We start from the raw sequence: 12,146 nt of genomic DNA, 5'->3' as shown, positions 1-12,146 counted from the left end.
AGGAGCATGCCGGGAGCCGGAAAATCAAATGCCCGCTTTTTTCCGCTATCAGAGTGACGTCAGGACGTCAGGATGTCATGCTCACTGTAGGGGCAGCAAGCAGAAGCGGAGAGGCAGGAGAAAGTTAGAGAGTGGGGGGAGGAGGTGCTTTTTTCGAGAAGGGTGACCTGCTCTGGGGGCTGCGCAGCTTTTCAAGCAGGTGATTATCGCCGGGGAGAACAATGTATTTTCCATCATCAGCCTTAGGCAGGAGAATTGGAAGGCACTGCTCCGCTCTTTTCTCTCGGGCAGTCCCTCCCAGAGTGGCAGAATGTGCCTCATAATAAGGCATGCGGGATGCGCCCATGCAGCATCCAATTTTAAATATTTTGCAGCGTTCACCGGAAGACCCGTGTGAACTTAAGAGAGGCAATATGAAGTGTAGTCACGGCCCTAAGAAATAATTGCTGGTGCTAAGCACCGGAAAGGACTGGCACAATTTAAGCACTGATCGGAGCTCTCCTGGATCATGGGGGAAACAGCAGCCCTCATCCTCCAGGATCTGTTCACTGGGTTTGACACCGTCTCCCACCACATCCTGATCAACAGACTCCACCACATCGGGATTGAAGAAAACGCCCTCAAATGTATCGCCTCGTACCTCACTGGCAGAATCCAAAGGATCCACCTCCCAACGTTCAGCACAGAGCGTAAGAATATCATCTGCAGAGTCTCTCAAGGATTGTCCCTCAGCCCGACCTTCTTCAACACCTACATAACCCCCGCCCGCCATTGTCAGATCACACGGACTCAACATCAGCTCTTACGCTAACGACACACAGCTCATCCTCTCACTGTCCAAAGATCCCTCCACAACTAAAGCTAACATCCACAGATGCACGATGAACGTCGCGGACTGGATGAAGGACAACTAAATGTTTGTTTGAGTGATTGACTAGCGGAATTCTTTTACACATGTCACCCATGGGAAGGACAGCCAAAGGCATCATTCTGTCCCTAACATAACGGAGGCAATAACTGACATTCACAGGCACCCACTGCAAATTTTGAAATGAACTCTTTGGGAACTTCCGGCTTCATTGACCTGGCACACCATTAAAGTAGTTCAATTTTTAACGAGCTTATGGCTTAATAGCAAATTTATGTGAAAATGTTTTAGGGATGTCCCCGAGCTATTGACCCTTGCTATCCGCCTACACGAGAACAACTTCGCCAGAATTAGATGGGGAGCGCAGGGTGAGGTCACTGACGCATTCCCTGTCGAGCGAGGTGTTCGGCAGGGATGCGTCTTGGCACCCACATTGTTTTCACTCTACATTAATGGTATAGTGGACCACCTTCGCACTTCCCCTACAGATGCCCCTGTTCTAGCGAGGATCCTGGTACCTGTCCTCATGTTCGCGGACGATACGCTGATTATTTCGCGGACTCCGAGTGGGCTGCAGAAGGCTGTTAATGCATTCGGGGAATTCTGTCAATCACGTGGGCTTGAGATTAACACCTCAAAAACCAAGTTCATGTCCCTGAATCAGCGGAAAAGATTTAAAGGCTAAATTATCCTAAATGACATCCCCCTAGAGGAAGTAGAGGCCTTTACCTATTTAGGTATCTTGCTTCAGAACAATATGGGTTGGAAAGGTCACTCAGATATGGCTATTTTAAAATTCCACCAGCTCTCTGAAGCTTTATCCTCCAAACATAATTCTTCCTTCACAAAGCCTATTACACCTGCTCTGGAGATTTATCACACTAAAGTATTAGGTGCTACTTTGTAGGGCTCTGAGCTCTGGGGATTTTCAAATTTGAGCCAACTGGCAACATCAGAGAGAAAATTTCTACGCAGTTTGGTTGGTGTTCCCCAAAGCACCCCTACTGTTCCATTGTTTCTTGATCTAGGCAGGAAAAATGTGGTGGATATAGCGAGACTGTGGCCACTATTATACTGGAGACGTATTTGTACCACCCCAGAATAAGCACATTATGCCACAGCATTGAGGTTTGTGATCAAGGCAGATAGCTATCATGCTATCCAGTGGCTCAAGGAGTTAAGGTCACTCTTAAAAGATCTGAAACTCAACCAGTTATGGGAAGAATCTGACATGTCAACTTTTCCATCTAAAAAGCAACTGAAAGACAAATACTGGGAAATGGTCTGGGCTAAAGTTCATAGAGGTAGAACTAGTACCAACAACAGTCCGTTTTCTAGATTATAAATCACGTCTTTTTTGTGAGGCATACTGGGACATCATAGAAAGCCTGCAAGACCGTAAATTGTACTTTCAATTCAGGGTCGGGACACTTTCTGTAAAAGCTTTTACCTCTAAATGGGCATCATCAAGAGATGACAAATGTCACAACTGTTTAAATGTGGTTGAGTCCATAGCACATGTATTTTTTGAATGCCCCCTCTATGTAGCACCTCGTCGCAAATGGTTAAAACCCATTTGCACAAATCTGGGCACTCGGAGGCATATAGAAGCCTTAAGAATACTAGAGTCAGATTGCTCTCCTTGTATAGCGGTTGCAGTTGCAAAATTCTTAAAATGGGCTTGGATTATTCGCACTCGCACTTTACAGCCACATGATGTTAGCTAGCATAATACTTGTTGTTCCCAAAAAAATGGTTTTAAATCATGTAGTAATTTTTAATTGGTAACAAATGTGTTCTTTTTAAAATTGTATTATAAAACGACAGCATCAAAGAATTTAATAACTTTTTAACATGTGTATGGTTATGTATTATTTATAGTGTATTGTATAGTGATGTATTCTATGTTGCTTTTATGACAATCTGTCGAATAAAGCTTTTGAACTTGGTAAATTTTGACACATTGTTTGCGTGCTGTACAGCTTAATCAGTAAAACTCTATATCTGAACAAATTGAGTGGCCATTTCAATGGGAAAATGTGCTGACTGAAAATAACAATTCACTACCACACCATGCTTTAGTAATATATTGCAAGTGTGCTCCAAAATGCACCACTAGTTACATACTACACCTTACCACTCTCCTGCTGAATAGATTTTCTAAACTCCTTCTTTGTGTGACATTTGGATTTTCACATTCCCTATGACTTCAGTGATGTAACACTGATGACAGCATACCCACATTGAAAATGGTTCCAGCACCACTGCAGGTGACATGCAGCAGGCAGGCTGATTCTCCCTCCTAGTTTGACCTGCGTCACTAACCAGCTTCCCTTCAAAACACAGAGAAGGCTGTGCTTAAATGATATCGCCGCCTGGGCCAAGTCTAATGATGAGAAGCCGGGTCTGGTGGCATAGTGGGGAAATGCAGGGCTATGTGTTGGACCTCATGGCCACAGGTTTAAATTCCAATGGGTACACTCAGTCTTTCATCCTACTGAGTCAATAGAATGAGCACCATTGAGCTGGGTTCCGTGCAGAAAAGGAGGGGGATAGAGCTAGATCCGGGATCCAGTAGCTGCTATTAAGCTCTATCCCGGCCAGGCACATTGAAATATACTAAACTAGTCCTGGTTTAATTTGAAGCTGCTGGGACACATTTAGCAGTGCCTGCATGTTATCTCCTTTCCATTCAGAGCTGCAATCTGCAGGAGGTGACGGATGGATCTGAGTTGGATCTGTACATATAAATAAAGTAATGCGCAAAAGGGTTTTTTCAAAGCAGGCGGGGGAAACAACATTGGGAGGCAGAAGCAACACAGGGAGGGGGGAAGCAAACACAAGCTGAGGGAGGGCAGAATTAACACAAGGACATGGGTGGTGGGAAGTAACACGGAAGACGGGGTCGGGAAACTTAAACAGGTGAAAGAGCAACATGGAGCTCATTGGGAGAAAAGCAAACAGGAGAGAGAGAGCAACGTGGAGCTATCGGGGAAGAAGCACAAGGGTGTTAACACAATGCTGGGAGAGAAGTATACATGGTATGAGAGTATCACAAGGGGGGGACGGGCAGAAGCACCAGGGCAAGAGAGTGTATCATGGAGCAAAAGAGGGAAGAGAAGCAGACTAGTGAGACACCTGGAAAATACATGCAGTTGTGTGGAATGCTTAAGACACGCACTGGTTCAGAGTGAATAGCCAGCTTTGTTTTACACTTTGACAAGGATGCACCAGTTTTGACTCACGCAAGGGGCAGATACGACGGTTCCGATGAGGATGTGTGGGGGCTGGTTGTAGCAGCACTTTATACCCACTTCCTACGGTCCAGGACTGGGTTGGCATCATTTGTTCGGACAAGACTTGCAGCAAGCAAAGTCCAGATGCTGTAGCAGGATGAGGTGAAGTCTTTGATGTCCCTGAGACACAGAACAGGAGGCAAGCCAGCACACCCTTGGAGTCACTCTTGGTTCGAGTGATGCAGGTCTTGTCCTTCTCTCCCAGGCAGGAGAACAGCAGGCAGCAAGGCACCTCAGCAAAGCAAGAGTCCAGCAAAGCAGCAGCCCAGCAGAGGGGCAGTCCTTTCAGCTGCACAGCTGTTCTTCCTGGCGAGTCTTCACAGGTCCAGAAGTGAAGTCATGGTGCCAGAAGTCCAGTACTTATACAAAGTTGTGCCTTTGAAGTAGGAGAAACTTCAATGAAAATTGGAAATTACACATAAAGATGTAATAAAGTAATCCCAATTTATCCTATGGGAGAGATAGGCCTTGCAGTAGTAAAAATCGAAATTAAGGGGAGATCCACTAACAAGGCATGTAAAACTTAAAAGTGCATATCCTGCACCCTGCACCGTGGGTCATACATGGCCTACCTTAAGGGTGACATGTGTATAAAATGACAAGGTTAAGGCCTGGCACGAGATTTATTTTGTGAGGTTGAAATGGCAGTGTACATACAGGCTCTGCAATGCAGGCCTGAGCCGGTGTTTAGAGGGCTACTTAAGTGAGTGGCACAATGAGTGCTGCAGGCCCACTAGTAGCATTTAATTCACAGGTCCTAGGCACATGTGGTACACTTTACTAGGGGCAAATAAGTAAATTAAGTATGCCATTTGGGGTTACACCAATATTACCATGTTTAAGGGAGAGAGCACAAGCACTTTAGCTCTGGTCAGCAGTGGTAAAGTGTGCAGAGTCCTAAAACCAGCAAAAACGAGGACAGAAAATGGATGGAGAAAGGCAAAAAGTTAGGGGAAGACCATGTCTAATAACTATGATATGTAAAGGGGTACTTTGTTGGCTATCTGATTCACTAATGGGTGCCACTTTCAATTTGACGCCTGGGCTATTATTCACCGTAACCGCCCGACCCGGTTTGGACCTTCTGGCACATGCTCGGCCCGGGCCACTCAGAATTGAAATGGGGCAGGAATAACTAAATATTTTTTCTGAGTTTCGAACGTACAATTTCTTGCTAGATAGCTTGCCCTGTATTTCCTTAATAAATGCTGCACTTTACTGGAGTGGACCGTCGTGAACTGCATTCCTCTGCTTGGATAGGGCTGGTCAGGCGTGTTGGGGCCTGAACCACACGCTCACTTCAAAGTTTGTGGCCGTGAGGTGGGGGCGGAGTGGGGGCGGGGTGCAGGCTGCAGGCGAGGTACCTGATGAGCCGAAAGAGAAAGTTTCATTTCAGGTAGCCTGGGGCTGTGTACCTGTGTGGGTGGTGGGTGGGGGGCACTTCAAGAAACAGGTTCAACCTGCCACGGAGAAAAGAAGCAAAATACTCGTTTCTGATTGGTTGCGGCCATAATACACACCTGCAGGGCCAGGCAAAACAAACAGGGCGAGGACCACGGGCCCTCTCGCGGAGAGCCAGGCAGGCGCCTGGTTCTGTCCTCGCTGGGGGCAAGGGAGTCCCAGGCACAAACAGGGTGGGCTGTGCGGGGCATTCAGTCCCAAATCTCCACTTCAGACAAAAGCGCCCAGCCTTTAAATGTTACTCTTAGAAATGTGAGCTAATCTTGACCCCTCAGATATTTTAGAACAACAAGTTTCTTCTAAGCAAGTGCTCAAGTTGCAAAAAAAACCTTACCACTTTGTGAGGTGAATCCTAAACCACGCAATTGGTAGTAGAGCTCTCTGCTGGCAATCATACTTAGATGTCAGGTAGGGACTGAGGAGACTGACAGCAGAAGAGAGCTGGATTACGAGTATCCAATTTGAGAGGTTGGGGGGTGGGGTCCTCATTCCCGCAATCTAAAAAGTACGAACGTAGAGAAAGCACAGTGGAAATGAAAACATGTAAAACATTAAAATATCTTTATTGCTTTCTAGCTATCGATGGAAAAGGTCAGTGGGTCACCAAAAAGCCTCTACTCACTTTGCCTTTTAGTGACACAGATGATGTTCATAGTGCAGGAGAGCAAACGTAACAGGTTATCGACAGTAGGGGCTGGCAACTATGGCAGGAAGGGGTGGGTGCGTAAAATAAATAGTTAAAAAAAGGAATAAAAAGTCACTTACCTGCTTGCGCAAACACGTCCTCCTCGCCCTGGTACTCTTTTTTTCCTGAAGTCACGCCCAGGGCCCCAGCTAACATACTTAACCAATCCTGGTGCTGCTCTCATGCTGTTAAGCACCCTCTTTCATGGATGAGTCATGCTCAGGCTAACGGTCCCCTTTACCAGCAGACTTTTGGTCCTGGTGGGTGGACATCGTGTTTTGCCCATCCTCTTTCTGAAGTTTGGGATTGGGGAAAGAGGAGTTGACAAAGTCTTAAGGGGAAGGCAGGGAACATATGGAGCTATAGGTAAGTAAATTGATGAATTATGTGAACTTTGGGCCACTTTCTTGGGGTTGTCTGGAGTGTGGTGACCAAGTATAGGTTGTTGCATTAGGACAGCTTGTAGAAGGAAGAGGAGGCACTTCTTGGAAGTGGGTTAGAGCATCGTGAGGCAGGCCAGCGTATCCACCCAAGAGGTGGAGGGGAGTGACGAGGAGTATGTAGTGGCTCATGCCAAGGGTGTGATGTGGGGGAGTGTAGGGCATGGGTGGATTGTTCAATAGTCTGTGTCTTTGGATGACCTTGGGAGATGAGTGTAGACGTTGCTGCCTATGGGTGTTTGGCAGCTGGGTCGTTTAAGGGTAGGATGGAGTTAGTTAATTTGCTCTGCATTTGTTAGACAGTTATGCATTGATGTGTATATTGCATAGTTAAACCACAAACCAACCTATTATAGTGGCCATTTGCATTCCTAAGGAGGTCCCTGTTAATGCTTCATCTTGCCCTGAGATGAATTGGCAAAGCTAGACCTGGCAACAGTCAATGCAAGCCACTTCTGTTGGTTTTGACGTGCCTGGTAGCAGATGGAAACAACGTAGTGCCAGCCTAGCAAAGGAGCTGCCAGAGCCTTCTGCCCACCATAGAGTCACCACTGCCGGCAAAAGCAGAACAGACATTCGAAGGGACAAAGAGAGCTGATCCAGAGAGAGAAGAAAGTACAAGATTAGTCAGAGAAGGGGTAGTGGGTCTCAGAATGGATCAAAAGTAAAGGTGTAGTGAAGCGGCCTCTGTACCAGCTTTAGCGGGGTGCCACTGGGGCAGATTTAATTCTTTTTTAGGACTCATATTAACTTTGCCCTGTGACTCCAAGATACTAAAACACAGCTCTGGGGTGGTGGTGGGCAAACAGTGCAGAGGGAGAAATAAATTATGATAATGCTTAGAAAAAATAAGTGAGAAAGCAATGGAGTGAAAGAAAAACGGTGAAAGAGAACGGTGCTTGATGGTCCCGAGCGGCTTGTTGGATGACGAAGACGTCCAGCTGGAGGTATGGTGAAACAGTCCCGTGCTCGTGGCGATTCCGGAGCGTCTCGCGGTTCCGAGCGTCTGGCTGGATGGAGAGGAGCAATCCTGTCGAGTTCAAGTGAAGGCCGTGTATGATGTGTGCATTGGGACTGATCTCCTGTGGTCCCGTTTGATCCTCCCTGCTGCTTTTTCATCTTGCCCGTAACAAGTGAGGTGAAAAAACTGCATTTTAGCTTCAGATCTAGCCAATCTTTCAGACTTGTATTAACATATGAGCCAGATCTGGTCTGAGGTTTCCTGTTGGGCTGTCCTGGCTCGCTCGGTGGCCCCAGAGTTCAGTTGTTTACATGATGTGTGGCCATTTTGTTAGCCTCTAATAGTGTTTTTTGTTGCGGTTTGGCATCCATTTGTGCCTCCTCCCACAGGAGCTGAAGAAGGGAGCCCCCCTCCATGAGCACTAGTTCCTGCCGGCCAATGAAAGAGAAATGGGTTTGTTCCATTTCCAGCATTTGGCAGCCATCTTGGAGTGTGTTCTTCCTCACATATCCCCCCTCTGATTTAGATGCTAACGCTGCTCTAGCGCTGCGCGCATAACGCTCCCTCTTGCCTGTAATTTTAAAGATTTAAATATCCCTTGCTTGTTTATTTAGTTTGCGCCGAGCGCTTCGCGCTTTTAATTGTATTAGCACCGCTTAGGGGGAAATAAGGGAGCTCTTACCTGCACTATAATCGCCACATACCCACACTTGTGGGATAGAAGGGACTCGGGGGCACTGCAGTATCATCGCGCCGGTTTCGAGCGCCATTTTGGAGTGGGGAGAAGTCCTTACACTTTGAGCGCCATCTTAGGTGAGTGAGAGTCACTCGCCCTGCCAGGACCCACGCATTGGAGGAGGAGGTAATATCAGTAGGACCTCCTACCTCGCTCAGCCTGACTCTGATTTAGATGCTAACGCTGCTCTAGCGCTGCGCGCATAACGCTCCCTCTTGCCTGTAATTTTAAAGATTTAAATATCCCTTGCTTGTTTATTTAGTTTGCGCCGAGCGCTTCGCGCTTTTAATTGTATTAGCACCGCTTAGGGGGAAATAAGGGAGCTCTTACCTGCACTATAATCGCCACATACCCACACTTGTGGGATAGAAGGGACTCGGGGGCACTGCAGTATCATCGCGCCGGTTTCGAGCGCCATTTTGGAGTGGGGAGAAGTCCTTACACTTTGAGCGCCATCTTAGGTGAGTGAGAGTCACTCGCCCTGCCAGGACCCACGTGACGCCCTGTAGGCCATTTAAGATGGCCACTAGACAGGTGCGCAGCGACGGTGCGCAGCGGGGGCGCCGTAGGGGCGCCGGAGGTGCGCCAGAGGTAAGCCCGTTTGCGCCCGTTCGCGCAACGGACGCGCTTAGGGCCGCTACCTCTGGCTCCCCTCGCACAGCTTATACCCGCGCTGAGCTATTGAGACTCAGACCTGGTCAGGACTCGGTCAAGCCCCCAACTCCTAGACCTATCTCCTGTGGGCTGCTTAATGTGAGATCTCTCTGCAAGCACCACACGGAAATAGCCTTCCTCATTGATTCTGAACAACTCAATGTCCTCTTTCTTACAGAAACGTGGACACGGGAGGACTGTGAGGTCGAGCTGGGCCTTGCCTGCCCCTCAGGATTCAAAATCAGCCACTCTCCGCGCCCATCTAATCGAGGAGGGGGGATTGGATACATTTATAGAGACTCGCTTACCATCTCCCAGTTAAAGATACGAGAAGTACCGGGATTCGAACTGATGGGTTTTACAGTCAAACAGCAGGAGCTGATCCGCTGTTCGGGTGTCCTATGTTATCGTTCCCCAGGACCGGCGCCTTCCATATCTCTTCTTATAGATTTGATTTACGAACTTGATAGCTCTCACTCCAAGCTATTGGTTCTTGGAGATTTTAATCTGTGGGAAGGCAGCGCGCTGGATAATGCTTTTTTCTCCCTCAGCCAAGCTTGCATAGATATCAACTTAGAACAACTGGTGACCGCCTCCACGCACCGGAAGGGCCATATTCTGGACATGGTGTTTGCGGACCCTCAGTGGGTATCACTAGTTGACATCAAGTGCCAATACTGGACGGACCACTTTTTGATTAGGTTCTCCCTCTGTTCGGAGGACCTTACGTTGCGGAAGGCTGGACTACCGCTAGCGAAGCTAGAGAGACCTTGGTCCCGAATCCTCAAAACCTCTCCTTTGCCGAACATTCTAGGCGAGGACTTCAAGCTCGGCAACACAGCCGAAGAAAGCTATACTCTCTTCTGCCAGTCTATATCGAGTTCGCTGGACAAACTGGCTCCCCTTCGGAAGTCACGAGGGAGGGTGAATCGAGCCAGTCCTTGGTACACGAGCGAACTACGCCAGCTTAAACTTGACTGTAAACGGGCAGAAAGGGCTTGGCGGAAACAGTACCTAGACTCGGAGAAAATTGCATTTAGGTCTGCCATGCAAAAATACAAAGCTCGAATCAAGATAGCGAAAGCGACCTATCTTGAGTTCACCTTGAATCAGGCCCCTAACAAGGCACAGGCCCTCTTTAAAATCGTGAAGGACCTTGCCCACCCCACGTGTGTGGCTAGTGCGGTCCCTTCATCGCAAGTCCTTTGCGATTCACTTGCGGACGCCTTTGAGGAAAAAATTCATAAAATTTTAACAGGTCTGCAGGACCCAGGGAGCCCTAATAGGGAGGGAGCTCCGGAGGAGGTGGTCTGTGAACCCCTGCAGAGGGTCACGTACCTCCGTCAGGAAGCTCCGGTCATGCCCTTTAGTCGACCCCGACTTGACGAGCAGCCCCCCAGTCTGGGAGCTCCGGCGACGGAAGCCAGTCGACCCCAGCTGAGTAGCTCCCCTTTTCCCTCTTTGGACCAGGCTCTCAGTGTGGGAGCTCCGGCGAGTGTGGCTAGTCGACCCCAGCTGAGTAGCTCTTCCTCCTCCTCGTTGGATCAGGTTCTCAGTCTGGGAGCTCCGGTGAACGTGGCCAGTCGACCCCAGCTGAGTAGCTCTTTCTCCCCCTCTCTGGATCAGGCTCACAGGATGTATGACGTTACAACGCATACTTTTACTCCGCATACCATTACAACGCGGTATTTACAACGAATACCGTTACAACGCATAGCGCTTTGGGGTGCTGGATAGTGGTAAGTATAATTTACTATTCTAACTCCAGTCCCCGTGGACCCTAGGGAAGGTGTTGGATAGTAAATTAAACTTACCTCTTATCCTAGAGCGCCCCCCAGCGCAATGCGTTGTAATGTCATGCGTTGTAATGCCCGCGTTGTAATGGTAGTGCGGAGTAAAAGTTGCGTCGTAACGGGTGTATACCGGCTCACAGCTTGGGAGCTCCGGCAAGTGAGGCCAGTCGACCCCAGCTGAGTAGCTCTTCCTTTCCCTCTCTGGATCAGGCTCTCAGTTTGGGAGCTCCGGCGAGTGTGGCCAGTCGACCCCAGCTGAGTAGCTCCTCTTCCTCCTCGTTGGATCAGGCTCGCAGTTTGGGAGCTCCGGTGAGCGTGGCCAGTCGACCCCAGCTGTGCAGCTCTTTCTCCCCCTCTCTGGATCAGGCTCTCAGCTTGGGAGCTCCGGCAAGTGAGGCCAGTCGACCCCAGCTGAGTAGCTCTTCTTTTCCCTCTCTGGATCAGGCTCTCAGTTTGGGAGCTCCGGCGAGTGAGGCCAGTCGACCCCAGATGAGTAGCTTTTCCTCCCCCTCGCAGGATCAGGCTCTCAGTTTGGGAGCTCCGGTGAGCGAGGCCAGTCGACCCCAGCTGAGTAGCTCTTCTTTTCCCTCTCTGGTTCAGGATCTCAGTCTGGGAGCTCCGGCGATTGAGGCCAGTCGACCCCAGCTGAGTAACTTTCCCCTTCCTTCTCTGAAGGAATTTGGTGATTTAGCCCTTACGATTTCATCTGGCTCGCCTCTGGATCCTCTTCCTCCAAAATTATGGAAGGTGTTTCATGAGGATCTCTTCCAGCCTTTGCACGCCATCTGCTGCCAGTCGTTTGAGACAGGTATGGTACCGAGCTGCTGGAAGAAGGCTGTGGTTTCTCCGCTGCTAAAAAAACCTACACTCGACCCGGCGTCCCTTTCCAACTATCGGCCAATTTCCCTGCTTCCTTTTCCGGTTAAAATCATGGAAAAGCTGGTCACCCGCACTCTGTCCGGCTTCTTGGAAGGAAACATCTGGTTGGATGAGATGCAATTCGGCTTCCGCCCAGCTCATGGAACGGAATCCGCGTTGCTGACCGTATTAGACAACCTGCGGACGCGAGTCGACAGTGGTCGGGCAGCATTTTTGGTGCTGCTCGACATGTCAGCCGCGTTCGACACGGTCAGTCATCCCACTTTGATTTCTAGGCTGGAAGAATGCGGGGTCAAAGACAAGGCCAGGGACTGGTTAATCTCCTACTTGGACTGCCGTCAGCAACGGGTTTCGCTACCCCCCTTCAGCTCAG

Source organism: Lissotriton helveticus, chromosome 3_1, assembly GCF_964261635.1.
Source record: "Lissotriton helveticus chromosome 3_1, aLisHel1.1, whole genome shotgun sequence".
In the NCBI taxonomy this organism is placed as follows: domain Eukaryota; kingdom Metazoa; phylum Chordata; class Amphibia; order Caudata; family Salamandridae; genus Lissotriton; species Lissotriton helveticus.
The sequence above is the reverse complement of the archived record's forward strand: the minus strand, read 5'-3'. Positions refer to the sequence as shown.